This window comes from Oncorhynchus mykiss, chromosome 14 (genome assembly GCF_057628025.1).
Source record: "Oncorhynchus mykiss isolate SJ-2025 chromosome 14, ASM5762802v1, whole genome shotgun sequence".
Classification (NCBI taxonomy): Eukaryota; Metazoa; Chordata; class Actinopteri; order Salmoniformes; family Salmonidae; genus Oncorhynchus; species Oncorhynchus mykiss.
This window is the reverse complement of record NC_143035.1, coordinates 30,755,221-30,780,731: the sequence shown is the minus strand read 5'-3', so window position 1 is coordinate 30,780,731 and position 25,511 is coordinate 30,755,221. Positions and strand designations below refer to the sequence as shown.

Genomic DNA, 25,511 nt, shown 5'->3' with positions numbered 1-25,511 from the left:
AAAGGGGGAGAGATATAAAGAGAAGGAACCAAAAGGGAGAGAGATATAAAGAGAAGGAACCAAAGGGAGAGAGATATAAAGAGAAGGAACCAAAGGGACAGAGATATAAAGAGAAGGAACCAAAGGGAGAGAGATATAAAGGGAAGGAACCGAAGGGAGAGAGATATAAAGAGAAGGAACCAAAAGGGAGAGAGATATAAAGAGAAGGAACCAAAGGGAGAGAGATATAAAGAGAAGGAACCAAAGGGAGAGAGATATAAAGGGAAGGAACCAAAGGGGGAGAGATATAAAGAGAAGGAACCAAAAGGGAGAGAGATATAAAGAGAAGGAACCAAAGGGAGAGAGATATAAAGAGAAGGAACCAAAGGGAGAGAGATATAAAGGGAAGGAACCAAAGGGGGAGAGATATAAAGAGAAGGAACCAAAAGGGAGAGAGATATAAAGGGAAGGAACCAAAGGGAGAGAGATATAAAGAGAAGGAACCAAAGGGAGAGAGATATAAAGAGAAGGAACCAAAGGGGGAGAGATATAAAGAGAAGGAACCAAAGGGAGAGAGATATAAAGAGAAGGAACCAAAGGGAGAGATATATAAAGAGAAGGAACCAAAGGGGGAGAGATATAAAGAGAAGGAACCAAAGGGAGAGAGATATAAAGAGAAGGAACCGAAGCGAGAGAGATATAAAGGGAAGGAACCAAAGGGAGAGAGATATAAAGAGAAGGAACCAAAGGGAGAGAGATATAAAGAGAAGGAACCAAAGGGGGAGAGATATAAAGGGAAGGAACCAAAGGGAGAGAGATATAAAGAGAAGGAACCAAAGGGAGAGAGATATAAAGAGAAGGAACCGAAGGGAGAGAGATATAAAGGGAAGGAACCAAAGGGAGAGAGATATAAAGAGAAGGAACCAAAGGGAGAGAGATATAAAGAGAAGGAACCAAAAGGGGGAGAGATATAAAGAGAAGGAACCAAAGGGAGAGAGATATAAAGAGAAGAAACCAAAGGGAGAGAGATATAAAGAGAAGGAACCAAAAGGGAGAGAGATATAAAGGGAAGGAACCAAAGGGGAGAGAGAGATAAAGAGAAGGAACCAAAAGGGGGAGAGATATAAAGGGAAGGAACCAAAGGGAGAGAGATATAAAGAGAAGGAACCGAAGGGAGAGACATATAAAGAGAAGGAACCAAAGGGAGAGAGATATAAAGGGAAGGAACCAAAGGGAGAGAGATATAAAGAGAAGGAACCAAAGGGAGAGAGATATAAAGAGAAGGAACCGAAGGGAGAGAGATATAAAGAGAAGGAACCAAAAGGGAGAGAGATATAAAGAGAAGAAACCAAAGGGAGAGAGATATAAAGAGAAGGAACCAAAGGGAGAGAGATATAAAGGGAAGGAACCGAAGGGAGAGAGATATAAAGGGAAGGAACCAAAGGGAGAGAGATATAAAGAGAAGGAACCAAAGGGAGAGAGATATAAAGGGAAGGAACCAAAGGGAGAGAGATATAAAGGGAAGGAACCGAAGGGAGAGAGATATAAAGAGAAGGAACCAAAGGGAGAGAGATATAAAGGGAAGGAACCGAAGGGAGAGAGATATAAAGAGAAGGAACCAAAGGGAGAGAGATATAAAGAGAAGGAACCAAAGGGAGAGAGATATAAAGAGAAGGAACCAAAGGGAGAGAGATATAAAGAGAAGGAACCAAAGGGGAGAGAGAGATAAAGAGAAGGAACCAAAGGGAGAGAGATATAAAGAGAAGGAACCAAAGGGGAGAGAGAGATAAAGAGAAGGAACCAAAGGGAGAGAGATATAAAGAGAAGGAACCAAATGGAGAGAGATATAAAGAGAAGGAACCAAAAGGGAGAGAGATATAAAGAGAAGGAACCAAAGGGAGAGAGATATAAAGAGAAGGAACCAAATGGAGAGAGATATAAAGGGAAGGAACCAAAGGGAGAGAGATATAAAGAGAAGGAACCAAAGGGAGAGAGATATAAAGGGAAGGAACCAAAGGGAGAGAGATATAAAGGGAAGGAACCAAAGGGAGAGAGATATAAAGGGAAGGAACCAAAGGGGAGAGAGAGATAAAGAGAAGGAACCAAAGGGAGAGAGATATAAAGGGAAGGAACCAAAGGGAGAGAGATATAAAGAGAAGGAACCAAAGGGAGAGAGATATAAAGAGAAGGAACCGAAGGGAGAGAGATATAAAGAGAAGGAACCAAAAGGGAGAGAGATATAAAGGGAAGGAACCAAAGGGAGAGAGATATAAAGAGAAGGAACCAAAGGGAGAGAGATATAAAGGGAAGGAACCAAATGGAGAGAGATATAAAGAGAAGAAACCAAAGGGAGAGAGATATAAAGAGAAGGAACCAAAGGGAGAGAGATATAAAGAGAAGGAACCAAAGGGAGAGAGATATAAAGGGAAGGAACCAAAGGGGAGAGAGAGATAAAGAGAAGGAACCAAAGGGAGAGAGATATAAAGAGAAGGAACCAAAGGGAGAGAGATATAAAGAGAAGCAACCAAAGGGAGAGAGATATAAAGAGAAGGAACCAAAGGGAGAGAGATATAAAGAGAAGGAACCAAAAGGGAGAGAGATATAAAGGGAAGGAACCAAAGGGAGAGAGATATAAAGAGAAGAAACCAAAGGGAGAGAGATATAAAGAGAAGGAACCAAAGGGAGAGAGATATAAAGAGAAGGAACCAAAGGGAGAGAGATATAAAGAGAAGGAACCAAAGGGAGAGAGATATAAAGGGAAGGAACCAAAGGGGAGAGAGAGATAAAGAGAAGGAACCAAAGGGAGAGAGATATAAAGGGAAGGAACCGAAGGGAGAGAGATATAAAGAGAAGGAACCAAAAGGGAGAGAGATATAAAGGGAAGGAACCAAAGGGAGAGAGATATAAAGAGAAGGAACCAAAGGGAGAGAGATATAAAGGGAAGGAACCAAATGGAGAGAGATATAAAGAGAAGGAACCAAAAGGGAGAGAGATATAAAGAGAAGGAACCAAAGGGAGAGAGATATAAAGAGAAGGAACCAAAGGGGGAGAGATATAAAGGGAAGGAACCAAAAGGGGGAGAGATATAAAGAGAAGGAACCAAAGGGAGAGAGATATAAAGAGAATGAACCAAAGGGGGAGAGATATAAAGGGAAGGAACCAAAGGGAGAGAGATATAAAGAGAAGGAACCAAAGGGGGAGAGATATAAAGAGAAGGAACCAAAGGGAGAGAGATATAAAGAGAAGGAACCAAAGGGAGAGAGATATAAAGAGAAGGAACCAAAGGGAGAGAGATATAAAGAGAAGGAACCAAAGGGGGAGAGATATAAAGAGAAGGAACCGAAGGGAGAGAGATATAAAGAGAAGGAACCAAAGGGAGAGAGATATAAAGAGAAGGAACCGAAGGGAGAGAGATATAAAGAGAAGGAACCAAAAGGGAGAGAGATATAAAGAGAAGGAACCAAAGGGAGAGAGATATAAAGAGAAGGAACCAACGGGAGAGAGATATAAAGGGAAGGAACCAAAGGGGGAGAGATATAAAGAGAAGGAACCAAAAGGGAGAGAGATATAAAGAGAAGGAACCAAAGGGAGAGAGATATAAAGAGAAGGAACCAAAGGGAGAGAGATATAAAGAGAAGGAACCAAAGGGAGAGAGATATAAAGGGAAGGAACCGAAGGGAGAGAGATATAAAGAGAAGGAACCAAAAGGGAGAGAGATATAAAGAGAAGGAACCAAAGGGAGAGAGATATAAAGAGAAGGAACCAAAGGGAGAGAGATATAAAGGGAAGGAACCAAAGGGGGAGAGATATAAAGAGAAGGAACCAAAAGGGAGAGAGATATAAAGAGAAGGAACCAAAGGGAGAGAGATATAAAGAGAAGGAACCAAAGGGAGAGAGATATAAAGGGAAGGAACCAAAGGGGGAGAGATATAAAGAGAAGGAACCAAAAGGGAGAGAGATATAAAGGGAAGGAACCAAAGGGAGAGAGATATAAAGAGAAGGAACCAAAGGGAGAGAGATATAAAGAGAAGGAACCAAAGGGGGAGAGATATAAAGAGAAGGAACCAAAGGGAGAGAGATATAAAGAGAAGGAACCAAAGGGAGAGATATATAAAGAGAAGGAACCAAAGGGGGAGAGATATAAAGAGAAGGAACCAAAGGGAGAGAGATATAAAGAGAAGGAACTGAAGCGAGAGAGATATAAAGGGAAGGAACCAAAGGGAGAGAGATATAAAGAGAAGGAACCAAAGGGAGAGAGATATAAAGAGAAGGAACCAAAGGGGGAGAGATATAAAGGGAAGGAACCAAAGGGAGAGAGATATAAAGAGAAGGAACCAAAGGGAGAGAGATATAAAGAGAAGGAACCGAAGGGAGAGAGATATAAAGGGAAGGAACCAAAGGGAGAGAGATATAAAGAGAAGGAACCAAAGGGAGAGAGATATAAAGAGAAGGAACCAAAAGGGGGAGAGATATAAAGAGAAGGAACCAAAGGGAGAGAGATATAAAGAGAAGAAACCAAAGGGAGAGAGATATAAAGAGAAGGAACCAAAAGGGAGAGAGATATAAAGGGAAGGAACCAAAGGGGAGAGAGAGATAAAGAGAAGGAACCAAAAGGGGGAGAGATATAAAGGGAAGGAACCAAAGGGAGAGAGATATAAAGAGAAGGAACCGAAGGGAGAGACATATAAAGAGAAGGAACCAAAGGGAGAGAGATATAAAGGGAAGGAACCAAAGGGAGAGAGATATAAAGAGAAGGAACCAAAGGGAGAGAGATATAAAGAGAAGGAACCGAAGGGAGAGAGATATAAAGAGAAGGAACCAAAAGGGAGAGAGATATAAAGAGAAGAAACCAAAGGGAGAGAGATATAAAGAGAAGGAACCAAAGGGAGAGAGATATAAAGGGAAGGAACCAAAGGGAGAGAGATATAAAGGGAAGGAACCGAAGGGAGAGAGATATAAAGAGAAGGAACCAAAGGGAGAGAGATATAAAGGGAAGGAACCGAAGGGAGAGAGATATAAAGAGAAGGAACCAAAGGGAGAGAGATATAAAGAGAAGGAACCAAAGGGAGAGAGATATAAAGAGAAGGAACCAAAGGGAGAGAGATATAAAGAGAAGGAACCAAAGGGGAGAGAGAGATAAAGAGAAGGAACCAAAGGGAGAGAGATATAAAGAGAAGGAACCAAAGGGGAGAGAGAGATAAAGAGAAGGAACCAAAGGGAGAGAGATATAAAGAGAAGGAACCAAATGGAGAGAGATATAAAGAGAAGGAACCAAAAGGGAGAGAGATATAAAGAGAAGGAACCAAAGGGAGAGAGATATAAAGAGAAGGAACCAAATGGAGAGAGATATAAAGGGAAGGAACCAAAAGGGAGAGAGATATAAAGGGAAGGAACCAAAGGGAGAGAGATATAAAGAGAAGGAACCAAAAGGGAGAGAGATATAAAGAGAAGGAACCAAAGGGAGAGAGATATAAAGGAAAGGAACCAAAGGGAGAGAGATATAAAGAGAAGGAACCAAAAGGGAGAGAGATATAAAGAGAAGGAACCAAAGGGAGAGAGATATAAAGAGAAGGAACCGAAGGGAGAGAGATATAAAGAGAAGGAACCAAAAGGGAGAGAGATATAAAGAGAAGGAACCGAAGGGAGAGAGATATAAAGAGAAGGAACCAAAGGGAGAGAGATATAAAGAGAAGGAACCAAAGGGAGAGAGATATAAAGGGAAGGAACCAAAGGGGAGAGAGAGATAAAGAGAAGGAACCAAAGGGAGAGAGATATAAAGGGAAGGAACCAAAGGGAGAGAGATATAAAGAGAAGGAACCAAAGGGAGAGAGATATAAAGGGAAGGAACCAAAGGGAGAGAGATATAAAGGGAAGGAACCAAAGGGAGAGAGATATAAAGGGAAGGAACCAAAGGGGAGAGAGAGATAAAGAGAAGGAACCAAAGGGAGAGAGATATAAAGGGAAGGAACCAAAGGGAGAGAGATATAAAGAGAAGGAACCAAAGGGAGAGAGATATAAAGAGAAGGAACCGAAGGGAGAGAGATATAAAGAGAAGGAACCAAAAGGGAGAGAGATATAAAGGGAAGGAACCAAAGGGAGAGAGATATAAAGAGAAGGAACCAAAGGGAGAGAGATATAAAGGGAAGGAACCAAATGGAGAGAGATATAAAGAGAAGAAACCAAAGGGAGAGAGATATAAAGAGAAGGAACCAAAGGGAGAGAGATATAAAGAGAAGGAACCAAAGGGAGAGAGATATAAAGGGAAGGAACCAAAGGGGAGAGAGAGATAAAGAGAAGGAACCAAAGGGAGAGAGATATAAAGAGAAGGAACCAAAGGGAGAGAGATATAAAGAGAAGGAACCAAAGGGAGAGAGATATAAAGAGAAGGAACCAAAGGGAGAGAGATATAAAGAGAAGGAACCAAAAGGGAGAGAGATATAAAGGGAAGGAACCAAAGGGAGAGAGATATAAAGAGAAGAAACCAAAGGGAGAGAGATATAAAGAGAAGGAACCAAAGGGAGAGAGATATAAAGAGAAGGAACCAAAGGGAGAGAGATATAAAGAGAAGGAACCAAAGGGAGAGAGATATAAAGGGAAGGAACCAAAGGGGAGAGAGAGATAAAGAGAAGGAACCAAAGGGAGAGAGATATAAAGGGAAGGAACCGAAGGGAGAGAGATATAAAGGGAAGGAACCAAAGGGGAGAGAGAGATAAAGAGAAGGAACCAAAGGGAGAGAGATATAAAGAGAAGGAACCAAAGGGGGAGAGATATAAAGAGAAGGAACCAAAAGGGGGAGAGATATAAAGAGAAGGAACCAAAAGGGAGAGAGATATAAAGAGAAGGAACCAAAAGGGAGAGAGATATAAAGAGAAGGAACCAAAGGGAGAGAGATATAAAGAGAAGGAACCAAATGGAGAGAGATATAAAGAGAAGGAACCAAAAGGGAGAGAGATATAAAGGGAAGGAACCAAAGGGAGAGAGATATAAAGGGAAGGAACCGAAGGGAGAGAGATATAAAGAGAAGGAACCAAAAGGGAGAGAGATATAAAGAGAAGGAACCAAAGGGGGAGAGATATAAAGGGAAGGAACCAAAGGGGAGAGAGAGATAAAGAGAAGGAACCAAAGGGAGAGAGATATAAAGGGAAGGAACCAAAGGGAGAGAGATATAAAGAGAAGGAACCAAAGGGAGAGAGATATAAAGGGAAGGAACCAAAGGGGAGAGAGAGATAAAGAGAAGGAACCAAAGGGAGAGAGATATAAAGGGAAGGAACCGAAGGGAGAGAGATATAAAGGGAAGGAACCAAAGGGGAGAGAGAGATAAAGAGAAGGAACCAAAGGGAGAGAGATATAAAGAGAAGGAACCAAAGGGGGAGAGATATAAAGAGAAGGAACCAAAAGGGGGAGAGATATAAAGAGAAGGAACCAAAAGGGAGAGAGATATAAAGAGAAGGAACCAAAAGGGAGAGAGATATAAAGAGAAGGAACCAAAGGGAGAGAGATATAAAGAGAAGGAACCAAATGGAGAGAGATATAAAGAGAAGGAACCAAAAGGGAGAGAGATATAAAGGGAAGGAACCAAAGGGAGAGAGATATAAAGGGAAGGAACCGAAGGGAGAGAGATATAAAGAGAAGGAACCAAAAGGGAGAGAGATATAAAGAGAAGGAACCAAAGGGGGAGAGATATAAAGGGAAGGAACCGAAGGGAGAGAGATATAAAGGGAAGGAACCAAAGGGAGAGAGATATAAAGAGAAGGAACCAAAGGGAGAGAGATATAAAGGGAAGGAACCAAAGGGAGAGAGATATAAAGAGAAGGAACCAAAGGGAGAGAGATATAAAGGGAAGGAACCAAAAGGGAGAGAGATATAAAGAGAAGGAACCAAAGGGGGAGAGATATAAAGGGAAGGAACCAAAAGGGAGAGAGATATAAAGAGAAGGAACCAAAGGGAGAGAGATATAAAGAGAAGGAACCAAAAGGGAGAGAGATATAAAGGGAAGGAACCAAAGGGAGAGAGATATAAAGGGAAGGAACCAAAGGGAGAGAGATATAAAGGGAAGGAACCAAAGGGAGAGAGATATAAAGAGAAGAAACCGAAGGGAGAGAGATATAAAGGGAAGGAACCAAAGGGAGAGAGATATAAAGGGAAGGAACCAAAAGGGAGAGAGATATAAAGGGAAGGAACCAAAAGGGAGAGAGATATAAAGAGAAGGAACCAAAGGGAGAGAGATATAAAGAGAAGGAACCAAATGGAGAGAGATATAAAGAGAAGGAACCAAAAGGGAGAGAGATATAAAGGGAAGGAACCGAAGGGAGAGAGATATAAAGAGAAGGAACCAAAGGGAGAGAGATATAAAGAGAAGGAACCAAAGGGAGAGAGATATAAAGGGAAGGAACCAAATGGAGAGAGATATAAAGGGAAGGAACCAAAGGGAGAGAGATATAAAGAGAAGGAACCAAAGGGAGAGAGATATAAAGAGAAGGAACCAAAAGGGAGAGAGATATAAAGGGAAGGAACCAAAGGGAGAGAGATATAAAGAGAAGGAACCAAAGGGAGAGAGATATAAAGAGAAGGAACCAAAGGGAGAGAGATATAAAGGGAAAGAACCAAATGGAGAGAGATATAAAGGGAAGGAACCAAAGGGAGAGAGATATAAAGAGAAGGAACCAAAGGGAGAGAGATATAAAGAGAAGGAACCAAAAGGGAGAGAGATATAAAGAGAAGGAACCAAAAGGGAGAGAGATATAAAGAGAAGGAACCAAAGGGAGAGAGATATAAAGGGAAGGAACCGAAGGGAGAGAGATATAAAGAGAAGGAACCAAAAGGGAGAGAGATATAAAGGGAAGGAACCAAATGGAGAGAGATATAAAGAGAAGAAACCAAAAGGGAGAGAGATATAAAGAGAAGGAACCAAAAGGGAGAGAGATATAAAGAGAAGGAACCAAAAGGGAGAGATATAAAGAGAAGGAACCAAAGGGGGAGAGATATAAAGGGAAGGAACCGAAGGGAGAGAGATATAAAGAGAAGGAACCAAAAGGGAGAGAGATATAAAGAGAAGAAACCAAAGGGAGAGAGATATAAAGGGAAGGAACCAAAGGGGGAGAGATATAAAGAGAAGGAACCAAAGGGAGAGAGATATAAAGAGAAGGAACCAAAGGGAGAGAGATATAAAGAGAAGGAACCAAAGGGAGAGAGATATAAAGAGAAGGAACCAAAGGGAGAGAGATATAAAGGGAAGGAACCAAAAGGGAGAGAGATATAAAGGGAAGGAACCAAAGGGAGAGAGATATAAAGAGAAGGAACCAAAGGGAGAGAGATATAAAGAGAAGGTAATCAGGGAGGTGATGGAGTCCAGGTGTGTCTGATGATGCGCAGGTGCGAGTAACGATGGTGACAGGTGTGCGCCATAACGAGCAGACTGGTGACCAAGAGACCGGAGAGGGCGCACACGTGACACATATACTAAAGGGGCAGCGGAAAAATACATGTCATCTATTCACTTAAAAAGCGAACGGAGGATGCTTTTCACGTGGTTCATTTTCACGCCAGCCAGGTACTCCTGTTATAAAGAGAAGCAATGTGCTTAATATTAGGAAAGTTAATAGAGGCCATCACTCTGTTTTGTCACGCAATTGCCAAGCCTATATAAATGTGACGCAGCAGGAGCTCATGGGCTCTCATGATTAGATCAAGTGTTTGAATCCATTGTAGAATCCATTTGCATTGATGTCAGAGTGATTAGAGGGACAATAGAGTCCTGAGTGCCAGGCAGTTAGCAGGTTCGGTAGGCTACCTAGACAATCAGCAGCATCAGAGCTTGGAGAAGCCTAATTACTGTGACCGCCGGTGCGGCGGTAATACGGTCACCGTAAAAACCTATATTCCTGCATGCTTACTACACTAACCGGCTGAGGGGCTATGGTTTTTCAGAAGATATTAAATGTTAGTAAAGTCAAGAGCCTTTTAGATATGAACAACTACATAGTCTCTCTGTGTGTCTGTGTGTGTCTGTGTGTGTCTGTGTGTGTCCGTGTGTGTGTGTGTCCGTGTGTGTGTGTGTGTGTGTGTGTGTGTGTGTGCGAGTGTGTGTGTGTGTGTGTGCGAGTGTGTGTGTGTGTGTGTGCGAGTGTGTGTATGCGTGTGAAAAAGAGCAAGAGAGAGAGAGAGAGGGCAAGATAGAGATAAAGTGAATCATAAATAAATCACATCACAAAACTACTAAATCCTAACCAGTAAAACATACCTACATTAATACATCATAAACTTTAGAATCAGCAACTGTCGGAATTGACCTCCCAATCACCTCGATCAGCTCCATCATCAGGATCAATACGCATGGGAGTTTCATAAAGTCACACCACCATCCACAGGACTAGAGGGTAGGAGATGTCTATGAGCTAGGGAGGGACGGAGGAGAGCTGGAGGAGGGAAGGAGGTTGGTAAGGAGGAAGAGGAAGGGGAAGAAGAGGGAAGGAGGAAGGGGGGACGGATAGGAGGAGGATGATGGGAGGAGAAGGGGAAGAGGAGGGAAGGATGGATGGGAGGAGGGTATGAGGAGGATGGATGAGAGGTTAGACAGCCAGTAATCTATCTCCCTGTAGTATGAATCACGAACAAGAACACTTAACCTCCTGTAAGAACATTTGTTCCACCTCTGATAATCTCATCTCCCTCTCTCTCTGTCTCTCTCTCTCTCTCTCCCTCCATCTCTCTCTCTCAGACCTATAAAATATCACTTGTTTTTTATACAGGAAAGCCTGCCTATTGAATTTGAGAATTTTACCAATTAATGTAAGTAAATATGACATTTCACTATGATAATACCAAAAGTTCAACTAATCTAGGATTTAAGATTACAGTAAAATTACTAGGCCCATCATAAAAGCGCAAAATGAAAAATCCTATAATCGACATAAATCAAATACTGATCTTTAGGGTAGATTAGAATGAGGCGTTCCACCATCTGTACATTCCAATTCCTTCCTACCATTCCATTTAGCAGGAAGGAGGAGAGAGGGTTTAAACCCTACATCTAATTTGAATATCCCCTTAATATGGAGTTTCTAAAGGAACTGTGACTGGCTGTAGATACTGTATCTGAGAGTAAACTGAGTGTGTGTGAGAAAGAATGCTCTAAGAAATCTCTACCAGAGTTTTAATCAACAGTAGCTCAATAAAGGACTGAATTAGAGAGAGTAATAGACATCCTCACTACTGCACTCTACTGTTATTGTGTGTGTGTGTGTGTGTGTGTGTGTGTGTGTGTGTGTGTGTGTGTGTGTGTGTGTGTGTGTGTGTGTGTGTGTGTGTGTGAGACAGAGAGAGTGAGAGAGAGTGCGAGAGAGAAAGAGCGCGAGAGAGGGACAGACCACTTCTGGGAAAATTGGAAAACACTAAACAAATAACAACAGGAAGAGTTATCCATCCAACATGGAGATGTATGGGTAAACCACTTCTCCAAGCTTTTTGGCTGTATAACATAGAACAAACAGCAAAAACATATACATGATCAAATACAAATCTTATAATCAACTATTAAACTATTATCTCCAATTACATTGAATGAATTACAAGACAAAATACAAACCCTCCAACCCAAAACGGCCTGTGGTGTTCATGGTATCCTCAATGAAATGATAAAATATACAGACAACAAATTCCAATTGGCTATTTTTAAACTCTTTAACATCATCTTTAGCTCTGGCATATTCCCCAATATTTGGGACCAAGGACTGATCACCCCAATCCACAAAAGTGGAGACAAATTTGACACCGATAACTACTGTGGGATATGCATCAACAGCAACCTGGGAAAATCCTCTGCATTATCATTAACAGCAGACTCGTACATTTCCTCAGTGAAAACAATGTATTGAGCAAATGTCAAATTGGCTTTTTACCAAATTGCCGTACAACAGACCATGTATTCACCCTGCACACCCTAATCGACAAACAAACAAACCAAAACAAAGGCAAAGTATTCTCATGTTTTGTTGATTTCAAAATGCTTCTGACACAATTTGGCATGAGGGTTTGCTCTACAAATTGATAGAAAGTGGTGTTTGGGGAAAAACAAATGATATTATAAAATCCATGTACACAAACAAGTGTGCGGTTAGAATTGGCAAAAAACACACACATTTCTTTCCAAAGGGGTGGGGTGAGACAGGGATGCAGGTTAAGCCCCACACTAGAACAGTCTGCAACACCAGGCCTCACCATATAGAATCTGAAGTCAAATGTCTATTGTTTGCTGATGATCTATTGCTTCTGCCCCCAATCAAGGAGGCCCTACAGCAGCACCTAGATCTTCTGCACAGATTCTGTCAGACCTGGGCCCTGACAGTTAATCTCAGTAAGACAAAAATAATGGTGTTCCACAAAAGGTCCAGTCACCAGGACCACAAATACAAATTCCATCTAGACACTGTTGCCCTAGAGCACAAAAAAACTATACATACCTTGGCCTAAACATCAGCGCCACAGGTAACTTCCACAAAGCTGTGAAATTTGTGAGACAAGGCAAGGGACTTCTATGCCATCAAAAGGAACATAAAATTCGACATACCAATTAGGATCTGCCTAAAAATACTTGAATCAGTTATAGAACCCATTGCTCTTTACAGTTGTGAGGTCTGGGGTCCGTTCACCAACCTATAATTCACAAAATGGGACAAACTCCAAATTGAGACTCTGCATGCAGAATTCTGCAAAAACATCCTCTGTGTACAATGTCAAACACCAAATAATGTATGCAGAGCAGAATATGGCTGATACACGCTAATTATCAAAATCCAGAACTCAAGTCCCTAAAAGGAAGCGATTCCCAAACCTTCCATAACAAAGCCATCACCTACAGAGAGATGAACCTGGAGAAGAGTCCCCTAAGCAAGCTGGTCCTGGGGCTCTGTTCACAAACACAAACACACCCTACAGAGCCCCAGGACAACAACACAATTAGACCCAACCAAATCATGAGAAAACACAAAGATACAGTACCAGTCAAGAGTTTGGACACACTTACTTATTCAAGGACTTGTCTTTATTTTTACTATTTTCGACATGGTAGAAAAATAGTGAAGACTTCAAAACTATAAAATAACACATATGGAATGATATAGTAAACAAAAAAATGGCAACAAATGAAAATATATTTTATACTTGTAATTTTTCAGAGTAGTCACCCTTTGCCTTGATGACAGCTTTGCACACTCTTGTCATTCTCTCAACCAGCTTCATGAGGTAGTCACCTGGAATGCATTTTAATTAACATGTGTGCCTTGTTAAAAGTTAACTTTTTTTTCTATTGAGTCAATCATTTCTGTTGTGACAAGGTAAGGGTATAAGAAATATAGCCCTATTTGGTAAAATACCAAGTTCATATTATGGCAGGAACAGTTCAAATAAGTAAAGAGAAATGACAGTCCATCATTACTTTAAGACAAAAAGGTATGTCAATATGTGTCACGTTCTGACCTTTATTTCCTTTGTTTTGTATTTATTTAGTATGGTCAGGGCGTGAGTTGGGGTGGGCAGTCTATGTTTGATTTTCTATGATTTGGGTATTTCTATGTTTCGGCCTAGTACGGTTCTCAATCAGAGGCAGGTGTCATTAGTTGTCTCTGATTGAGAATCATACTTAGGTAGCCTGGGTTTCACTGTGTGTTTGTGGGTGATTGTTCCTGTCTCTGTGTTTTGCACCAGACAGGGCTGTTTTTGGTTTTCCACGTTTGTTGTTTTGTAGTGTTCGTGTTTATCTTTTTTTATTAAACATGAATCAATATAACCACGCTGCGTTTTGGTCCGCCTCTCCTTCACCACAAGAAAACCCTTACAATACAGAACATTTCAAGAACAAGTGCAGTCACAAAACCCATCAAGTGATGAAACTGGGTCTCATGAGGACCGCCACCGGTAAAGAAGACCTAGACTTACCTCTGCTGCCGAGGATAAGTTCATTAGAGTTCACTGCACCTCAGATCAAAACAAATCAAATTGCATTTGTCACATACACATGGTTAGCAGATGTTAATGCGAGTGTAGCGAAATACTTGTGCTTCTAGTTCCGACAATGCAGTAATACCCAACGAGTAATCTAACCTAATAATTCCACAACTACCTTATACACACAAGTGTAAAGGAATGAAGAATATGTACATAAAGATATATGAATGAGTGATGGTACAGAACGACATAGTCAAGATGCAGTAGATGGTATCGAGTACAGTATATACATATGAGATGAATAATGTAGGGTATGTAAACATTATATTAAGTAGCATTGTTTAAAGTGACTAGTAATACATTTTTTACATCAATTTTCCATTATTAAAGTGGCTCGAGTTGAGTCAGTGTGTTGGCAGCAGCCACTCAATGTTAGTGGTGGCTGTTTAACAGTCTGATGGCAATGAGATATAAGCAGTTTTTCAGTCTCGAGGTTCCTGCTTTGATGCACCTGTACTGACCTCGCCTTCTGGATGATAGCAGGGTGAACAGGCAGTGGCTCGGGTGGTTGTTGTCCTTGATGATCTATATGGCCTTCCTTTGACATCGGGTGGTGTAGGTGTCCTGGAGGGCAGGTAGTTTGCCCCCGGTGATGCGTTGTGCAGACCTCACTACCCTCTGGAGAGCCTTACGGTTGTGGGCGGAGCAGTTGCCGTACCAGGCGGTGATACAGCCCGACAGGATGACCTTGATTGTGCTTCTGTAAAAGTTTGTGAGTGCTTTTGGTGACAAGCCAAATTTTGGTTGCTATGAGGATGTGGCTGGGGATGCCGTCTGGGCCTGCAGCCTTGCGAGGGTTAACATATTTAAATGTTTACTCACATCGGCTGCAGTGAAGGAGAGTCCACAGGTTTTGGTAGCGGACCGTGTCAGTGGCACTGTATTGTCCTCAAAGCGAACAAAGAAGTTATTTAGTCTGTCTGGGAGCAAGACACCGACATCCTGATCTTCTGCTTTTCTTTTTGTTTTCTTTTTGTTATCCGTGATTGACTGTAGACCCTGCCACATACCTCTTGTGTCTGAGCCATTGAATTGCGACTCTACTTTGTCTCTATACTGACGCTTAGCTTGTTTGATTGCCTTGCGGAGGGAATAGCTACACTGTTTGTATTCGGTCATGTTTCCGGTCACCTTGCCCTGGTTAAAAGCAGTGGTTCGCGCTTTCAGTTTTGCGCGAATGCTGCCATCAATCCACGGTTTCCGCTTTGGGAATGTTTTAACAGTTGCTGTGGGTACGACATCGCCGATGCACTTGCTAATGAACTCGCTCACCGAATCAGCGTATTCGTCAATGTTGTTGTTGGACGCAATGCGGAACATATCCCAATCCACGTGATCGAAGCAGTCTTGAAGCATGGAATAAGATTGGTCGGAGCAGCGTTGAACAGACCTGAGTGCGGGAGCTTCCTGTTTTAGTCTCTTGTCTATAGGCTGGGAGCAACAAAATGGAGTCGTGGTCAGCTTTTCCGAAAGGAGGGCAGGGGAGGGCCTTATATGGGTCGCGGAAGTTAGAATAACAATGATCCAGGGTTTTACCAGCCCTGGTTGCACAATCGATATGCTGAAAGAATTTAGGGAGTCTTGCTTTCAGATTAGCCTTGTTACAATCCCCAGCTACAATGAATGCAACCTCAGGATATGTGGTTTCCAGTTTACATAGAGCCAAATAAAGTTTGTTCAGGGCCATCAATGTGTCTGCTTGGGGGGGGAATATATGCGGCTGTGATTATAATTGAAGAGAATTCTCTTGGTAGATAATGCGGTCGACATTTGATTGTGAGGAATTCTAAGTCAGGTGAACAGAAGGACTTGAGTTCCTGTATGTTGTTATGATCACACCACGTCTCGTTAATCATAAGGCATGCCCCTCCCCGCCCTTCTTCTTACCAGAAAGATGCTTGTTTCTGTCGTCGCGATGTGTGAAGAAACAAGCTGGCTGTACCGACTCCGATAGCGTGTCTCGAGTGAGCCATGTTTCCGTGATGCAAAGAATGTTACAGTCTCTGATGTCCCTCTGGAATGCTACCCTTGATCGGATTTCATCAACCTTGTTGTCAAGAGATTGGTCATTGGCAAGTAGTATGCTAGGGAGTGGTGCGCGATGTGCCCGTCTCCGGAGCCTGACCAGAAGACCGCTTCGTTTTCCCCTTTACGGCGACGTTGGTTCGCCGGCTGGGATCCGATCCATTGTCCTGGGTGGAAGGCAAAATACAGGATCCGCTTCGGGAAAGTCGTATTCCTGGTCGTAATGATGGTGAGTTGACGTTGCTCTTATATTCAGTAGTTCCTCCCGACTGTATGTAATGAAACCTAAGATTACCTGGGGTACCAATGTAAGAAATAACACGTAAAAAAACAAAATACTGCATAGTTTCCTAGGAACGCGAAGCGAGGCGGCCATCTCTGTCGGCGCTGGAAGTGTTATCTATCCCTCTATCCTATCATCTATGTATATATCCCTCTATCCTATCATCTATGTATATATCCCTCTATCATATCATCTATGTATATATCCCTCTATCCTATCCTCTCTGTATCTATCCCTCTATCCTATCCTCTATGTATATATCCCTCTATCCTATCCACTATGTATATTACCCTCTATCCTATCCTCTGTATATATCCCTCTATCCTATCATTTATGTATATTACCCTCTATCCTATCCTCTATGTATATATCCCTCTATCCTATCCACTATGTACATATCCCTCTATCCTATCATCTATGTATATATCCCTCTATCCTATCATCTATGTATATATCCCTCTATCCTATCATCTATGTATATTACCCTCTATCATATCCTCCTATCCTCTCTGTATCTATCCCTCTATCCTATCATCTGTGTATCTAAAAAACAAAATACTGCATAGTTTCCTAGGAACGAGAAGAGAGGCGGCCATCTCTGTCGGCGCTGGAAGGTTTTAACTATTTAAACCCAAATAAATAAATGCTTCAGTAACAGACACATCTCAACATCAACTGTTCAGAGGAGACTGTGTGAATCAGGCCTTCAGGGTTGAATTGCCGCAAAGAAACCACTACTAAAGGACACCAATAAGAAGAAGGGACTTGCTTTGGCCATGAATCACGAGCAATGGTCATTAGACCGGTGGAAATAGCCTTCCTATTTAAAAATGTGTTTTGCTTACCATGTGATTCTATATGGGTTATTTCATAGTTTTGAAGTATTCACTATTATTCTACAATGTATAAAATAGTCAAAATAAAGAAAAACCCTTGAATGAGTAGGTGTGTCCAAACTTTTGACTGGTATAGTAATTATTTAACACATTGGAAAGAATTAACAAAAAAACAGAGCAGACAGAATACCTGACCACTGTGACTGACTCAAACTTAAAGAAAGCTTTGACTATGTACAGACTCAGTGAGCATAGCCTTGCTATTGAGAAAGGCCGCCGTAGGCAGACATGGCTCTCAAGATGAGACAGGCTATGTGCACACTGCCCACAAAAGGAGGTGGAAACTGAGCTGCACTTCCTAACCTCCTGCCCAATGTATGACCATATTAGAGACACATATTTCCCTCAGATTACACTGATCCACAAATAATTTGAAAACAAACCCAATTTTGATAAACTCCCATATCTATTGGGTGAAATACTACAGTGTGCCATCACAGCAGTAGGATTTGTGACCTGTTGCCACGAGAAAAGGGCAACCAGTGAAGAACAAACACCATTGTAAATACAACCCATATTTCATTTGATTTATATTCCATTTTGTACTTTAACTATTTGCACATAATATGACATTTGTAATGAATGTATTATTTTGGAACTTTTCAGAGTGCTTAAAGTTTACAGTACCTTTTTACTGTTGTTTATAATCTACTTCACGTGTTTTGGCAATGTAAACATATGTTTCATGCCAATAAAGCCCTTACATTGAAATTGAATTGACACAGAGAGAGAGAGAGAGAGAGACAAATAGATTCTGTGTGTGTGTGTATTTGTGTGTGTGTGTGTGCTTCTAAGGTCCATCTACTATATGCTACACATTGATACTAATGCCAGTAATACAGGTACAGATTGAAGTCCTTTCATTTCACAGTTCAGCCCGATATAAAAATGACAAACAACGTCTTGCTCTCTCCACCCGCCTGTGGAATACTAGTCTGATAGAACTTTGAGAGAATGGCAGTTAAATGGCACATGTAGTGCACTACTTTTGACCAGGTCCTATGGACTTTACATAGGGAATAGGGAACCATTTGGGACCCACATAGTCTTTCAGCCTGTTAATATTCTGTTGCTGTACTTTAGTCTTCTCCTGTCCCTGTCCTGTCCTAACAGCATCCCCAGCCCTGCTGACTGATGACTACGGACTGCTGACTGCTGACTGATGCTTCACACATACCTAATCAGTACTGAGCCCAGAAATACTAAACTTAATGTGAGAGAGAGAGAGAGAGAGAGAGAGAGAGAGAGGGTATTGGCTTTTGTATGTGTGTATGTGTCTGTGTGTAAATGTGCGTGTCCCTTCTTCGCGGAAAACACAGAGACGCCGACGCGGGCCACCGCCACTCACAAGGCCTGTGAGTTCTCGTTCTCCGTGGCAGACGTGAGTAAGACATTTAAACGTGTTAACCCTCGCAAGGCTGGTGAGCCAGAGGCCATCCCATGCCAAGTCCTCAGAGCATGCGCAGACCCGCTTGCTAGAGTGTTTACGGACATATTCAATCAATCCCTATCCCAGTCTGCTGTCCCCACTTGCTTCAACATGTCCACCATTGTTCTTGTACCCAAGAAAGTGAAGGTAGCTGAACTAAATGACTATCGCCCCGTAGCACTCACTTCTGTCATCATGAAGTGCTTTGAGAGACTAGTCAATGATCATCTCACCTCCACCTTACCGGCCACCCTAGACCCACTTCAGTTTGCATACCGCCCCAACAGATCACGGATTACGTTATCGCCATGGCACTGCACACTACCCCATGTGGACAAGAGGAATACCTATGTAAGAATGCTGTTCATTGACTACAACTCAGCATTCAACATCATAGTGCCCTCCAAGCTCATCACTAAGATCGGGGCCCTGGGTCTGAATCCCTCTTTGTGCAACTGGGTCCTGAACATCCTGATGGGCCGACCCCAGGTTAGTGAAGGTAGGCAACAATACTTGCGCCATGCTGACCCTTAACACGGGGGCCCCACAAGGGTGAGTGCTCAGCTACCTCCTGGACTCCCTGTTCACCCATTACTGCGGGGCAACGCACATCTCCAATTCAAACATCAAGTTTGCAGACAACACAACAGTTGTAGGCTTGATTAACAACAACGAGACAGCCTATAGGGAGGATGTGAGAGCCCTGGCAGAGTTGTGCCAGGAAAATAATCTCTCCTCCAACATCAACAAAATGAAGGAGCTGATCACGAACTTCAGAAGACAGCAGAGAAGGCACATCCCCATCTGCATTGGCAGGCCGCAGTGGAGAAGGTGAACAGCTTCAAGTTCCTTGTGCACATCAAAGACTACCTGAAATGGTCCCTTCACACAGACAGTGTCGTGAAGAAGGCACAACAGCATCGTCAACCTCAGGAGGCAGAAGATATTCGGCTTGGCTCCTAAGTCCCTCACAGACCTCTACAGATGCACCAATGAGAGCATCCTGTCAGGCTGTATCACAGCCTGGTACGGCAATTGCACCATCTGTAACCGCATCAAAGCTGGGACTGAGATACTGATAAACAGCTTCTGTCTCCAGGCCACTGTTAAATAGTCACCATTAGCTGGCCTCCGCCCAGTACCCTGCACTGAACTTAGTCACTGTTACTAGCCGGGTACCACCCGGTACTCTACCTTGCACCTTAGAGACTGCTTCCCTATATACATAGTCATTGAACACAGGTCACTTTAATTATGTTTATATACTGTTTTACCCACTTCGTATGAATATACTGTATTCTTGTCAAGGTTCATCCTATATTACTACTGTACACACCATTTCAATTGACATACTGTCCATTCTGTCTATACACACCAATATATACATATAAAGTACCAGGCAAAAGTTGTGGATTGACTGACCTTCATGTCTTAAAGTAATGATGGACTGTTGTTTCTCGTTGCTTATTAGAGCTGTTCTTGCCTTAATATGGACTTGGTATTTTACCAAATAGGGCTATCTTCTGTATACCACCCCTACATGGGGCGGCAGGTAGCCTAGTGGTTAGAGCATTTGGCCAGTAACCAAAGGTTGCTAGATCGAGTCCCCGAACTGACAAGGTACAAATATGTCCTTCTGCCGCTGAACAAGGCAGTTAACCCACTGTTCCTAGGTTGTCATTGTGTATTAAATAAAGCTTAAAAACAAATACCTTGTCACAACACAACTGATTGGCTCCAATGCATTAAGAAGGAAAGAAATTACACAAAATAAATTTGACCAATGACCTGGCTGCCACAAATACCCAACCTCAACCCAATTGAGATGTTTTGGGATGAGTTGGACTGTAGAGGGAAGGAGAAGCAGCCAACAAATGTGTGGGAACTCCTTCAAGACTGTTGGAAAAGCATTCCAGGTGAATCTGGTTAAGAGAATGCCAAGAGTGTGCAACGCTGTCATCAAGGCAAAGGGTGGCTACTTTGAAGAATCGCAAATATAAAACATATTTTGATTTGTTTAATACTTTTTGGGTTACTACATGATTCCATATGTGTTATTTCATAGTTTTGATGTCTTCACTATTGTTCTACAATGTAGAAAATAATTAAAATAAAGAAAAAGCCTGGAATGAGTAGGTGTGTCCAAACTTTTGACTAGTACTATATATACAGTTGAATACGGAAGTTTAGATACACTTAGGTTGGAGTCATTAAAACTCGTTTTTCAACCACTCCACAAATTTCTTGTTACAAACTATAGTTTTGGCAAGTCGGTTAGGACATCTACTTTGTGCACGACACAAGTCATTATTCCACCAGTTGTTTACAGACGGATTATTTCACTTATAATTCGCTGTATCACAATTCCAGTGGGTCAGAAGTTTACATACACTAAGTTGACTGTGCCTTTAAACAGCTTGGAAAATTCCCGAAAATTATGTCATGGCTTTAGAAGCTTCTGATAGGCTAATTGACATAATTTGAGTCAATTGGAGGTGTACCTGTGAATTTATTTCAAGGCCTACCTTCAAACTCAGTGCCTCTTTGCTTGACATCATGGGAAAATCAAAAGAAATCAGCCAAGACCTCAGAAAAAAGTTTGTAGACCTCCACAAGTCTGGTTCATCCTTGGGAGCAATTTCCAAATGCCTGAAGGTACCACGTTCATCTGTACAAACAATAGTATGCAAGTATAAACACCATGGGACCACGCAGACATCATACCGCTCAGGAAGGAGACACGTTCTGTCTCCTAGAGATGAACGTACTTTGGTGCGAAAAGTGCAAATCAATCCCAGAACAACAGCAAAGGAACTTGTGAAGATGCTGGAGGAAGCAGGTACAAAAGTATCTATATCTACAGTAAACGAGTCCTATATCAACATAACCTGAAAGGCTGCTCAGCAAGGAAGAAGCCACTGCTCCAAAACCGCCATAAAAAAGCCAGACTACAGTTTGCAACTGCACATGGAGACAAAGATCGTACCTTGTGGAGAAATGTCTTCTGGTCTGATGAAACAAAAATAGAACTGTTTGGCCATAATGACCATCATCATGTTTGGAGGAAAAGGGGGAGGCTTGCAAGAAGAAGAACACCATCCCAACCGTGAAGCACGGGGGTGGCAGCATCATGTTGTGGGGGTGCTTTGCTGCAGGAGGGACTGGTGCACTTCACAAAATAGATGGCATCATCAGAGGGAAAATTATGTGGATATATTGAAGCAACATCTCAAGACATCAGTCAGGAAGTTAAAGCTTGGTTGCAAATGCGTCTTCCAAATGGACAATGACCCCAAGCATAAGGTTGTGGCAAAATGGCTTAAGGACAACAAATTCAAGGTACTGGATTGGCCATCACAAAGCCCTGACCTCAATCCTATAGAAAATGTGTGGGCAGAACTGAAAAAGCACGTGCGAGCAAGGAGGCCTACAAACCTGACTCAGTTACAGCAACTCTGTCAGGAGGAATGGGCCAAAATTCACCCAACTTATTGTGGGAAGCTTGTGGAAGGCTACCTGAAACGTTTGACTCAAATTAAACAATTTAAAGGCAATGTTAACAAATACTATTTGAGTGTATGTAAACTTCTGACCCACTGGGAATGTGATGAAATAAATAAAAGCTGAAATAAATAATTCTCTCTACTATTATTCTGACATTTCACATTCTTAAAATAAAGTGGTGATCCTAACTGACCTAAGCGAGGGAATTTTTATTTGGATTAAATGTCAGGAATTGTGAAAAACTGAGTTTAAATGTATTTGGCTAAGGTGTATGTAAACTTCCGATTTCAACTGTAAATATATACATATATACACTGAGTGTGCAACACATTAGGAACACCTTAATGTTGAGTTGCACCGCTTGCCTTTACCCTCAGAACAGCCTCAACTCAGCAGGACATGGACTGTACAAGGTGTTGAAAGTGTTCCACCGGGATCCTGTCCCATGTTGACTCAAATGCTTCCCGCAGTTGTGTCAAGTTGGCTGGATGTCCTTTGGGTAGTGGACCACTCTTGATACACACGGGAAACTGTTAAGCATGAGAAACCCAGCAGCATTGCAGTTGTTGAAACACTCAAACTGTTGCGCCTAGCACCTACTACCAAACCAGTTCATAGGCACTTAAATATTGTGTCTTGCCCATTCACCCTCTGAATGACACACACACACACCATCCATGTCTCAAGGTTAAAACGTCCTTCTTTAACCAGTCTGCTCTCCTTCATCTACACTGATTGAAGTGTATGTAACAAGTGACATCAATAAGGGATCATATCTTTCACCTGGATTCACCTGGTCAGTCAAAGTCATGGAAAGAGCAGGTGTTGCTCATGTTTTGTACCCTCAGTGTATATATATTTATATTCCGAACTCTGACATTACTTGTTCTGACATTTCGTAATTTCTTTCTTTTAATATTTTGGGGATTTGTGTTTACTGTTTTTTATTGTTAGGTATTATTGCACTGTTGGAGCTAAAAAAAAATAATCAGCTCGCTGCGCCTGCGATAATATCTGCAAAATATGTGCATGCGACCAATAAAATGTTATTCCATTTTTTATATGCTCCAGCAGCAGGGTCTTTTAATATCAGTAGTGATAAGCGGTTGCTAAGAGGTTGCTAAGCAGTGGGGGCTGCATTCTGAAGAGGAGAGGATTCACTTCTGAGTGAGAAGAGATGTTCGTCATCATGCGCCTTCAAAATGGGTCCCAAATAGCATCCTATTACCTATATAGAGGACTACCTTTAATCAAGACCCGTAGGGCTCTGGTCAAAAGTAGTGCACTATATAGGGAATAGGGTGCCATTTGGAACACAAACCCAATCTACAGCCAGAAGTCTGCTAGCACCTCACAGCTCTTTACAGCCCCTAACAGACAGGATTACAGGATTACAACTCTGCCTGGAGGAAGGGCTTGAAGCCTTTTTGATGAATGGTGATACATGGAAATGAACTTGTATAAAAGAGAGAGAGAGGGAAAGAGAGAAAAGCAGGATGTCCAGAATATGCCATAAAAACAGCTTTACATGTGAATAGGGTAAATACACACAGTTTCCTTTTCTCTAGCCACTCTGCCCTGTGTGTGTGTGCGTGTGTGCGTGTGTGTGTGTGTGTGTGTGTGTGTGTGTGTGTGTGTGTGTGTGTGTGTGTGTGTGTGTGTGTGTATTCCAGTAGTGGCAGCAGTATTGGGTGTGTGTTGACTTAATTAGGTCTGCTCGTTTCCTCTCCCCAACACAAGTTGATTAGTGATACCAGCTGTCCCCAGTGTGTGTGTGTGTGTGTGCGTGCGTGTGTGTGTATTTATCTGTGTTTGTGTGATGTCTGCATATGCATATATGTGTGTGTGGCAGTGTTTGTATGTCTACGTGCCATTTCCTTTGCCAGCAGCCAAACCACACCATGCCAGTTCTCTATGATTACCACTGGCAACTGGACCCAGACTGGAGCCAACCACAACCCAGGAGACCAAGATGGCTGACCATGGTAATCCCTTAGTCCTTTCTACCCTCCTCTCCTCTCCCTCTGCTCTCTCCTCTCCCCTTTTCTCTCCCCACTCCTCTCCACTCTCCCCAATCCCCTCTCTGCCCTCTCTCCCCACTCCTCTCCTCTCCTCTTTCCTCACTCCTCTCTCCCCCTCCCCTCTCTCTCTGTTTTTACCTGTGTATGTATATGTAGCATCCAGGCTTGTTAAATGAAGGTGTATTTACCTGTGTACAGTCGTGGCCAAAAGTTTTGAGAATGACACAAATATACATTTTCACAGTCTGCTGCCTCAGTTTGTATGATGGCAATTTGCATATACTCCAGAATGTTATGAAGAGTGAATCAATTAATTGCAAAGCCCCTCTTTGCCATGCAAATGAACTGAATTCCCCAAAAAACATTTCCACTGCATTTCAGCCCTGACACAAAAGGACCAGCTAACATCATGTCAGTGATTCTCTCGTTAACACAGGTGTGAGTGTTGAGGAGGACAAGGCTGGACATCATTCTGTCATGCTGATTGAGTTCAAATAACAGACTGGAAGCTTCAAACGGAGGGTAGTTCTTGGAATCATTGTCCTTCCACTGTCAACTATGGTTACCTGCAAGGAGACACGTGCCGTCATCATTGCTTTGCACAAAAAGGGCTTCACAGGCAAGGATATTGCTGCCAGTAAGATTGCACCTGAATCAACCATTTATCGGATCATCAAGAACTTCAAGGAGAACGGTTCAATTGTTGTGAAGAAGGCTTCAGGGCGTCCAAGAAAGTCCAGCAAGCGCCAGGACCGTCTCCTAAAGTTGATTCAGCTGCGGGATCGGGGCACCACCAGTACACAGAGCTTGCTCAAGAATGGCAGCAGGCAGGTGTGAGTGCATCTGCACACACAGTGAGGCGAAGACTTTTGGACTCACAATTTTGCCTAAGAACACAGCCATGAATAAAGAATGGTACCAACACATCCTCCGAGAGCAACTTCTCCCAACCATCCAGGAACAGTTTGGTGATGAACAATGCCTTTCCCAGCATGATGGAGCACCTTGCCATGAGGCAAAAGTGATAACTAAGTGGCTCGGGGAACAAAACATCGATATTTTGGGTCCATGGCCAGGAAACTCCCCAGACCTTAATCCCATTGAGAACGTGTGGTCAATCCTCAAGAGGCAGGTGGACAAACAAAAACCCACAAATTCTGACAAACTCCAAGCATTGATTGTGCAAGAATGGGCTGCCATCAGTCAGGATGTGGCCCAGAAGTTAATTGACAGCATGCCAGGGCGGATTGAAGAGGTCTTGAAAAAGAAGGGTCAACACTGCAAATATTGACTCTTTGCATCAACTTCATGTAATTGTCAATAAAAGCCTTTGACACGTTTGAAATGCTTGTAATTATACTTCGTATTCCATA

The 25,511-nt window shown here is 42.3% G+C and overlaps 1 protein-coding gene across 2 annotated transcripts in view; it reads right to left on the bottom strand.

Annotated features, from left to right (window-relative positions):
• The window catches only part of LOC110487777 (transcription factor COE1), a 140,839-nt gene that overhangs the window by 56,857 nt on the left and 58,471 nt on the right, over positions 1 to 25,511 (bottom strand). The window lies entirely within an intron of this gene.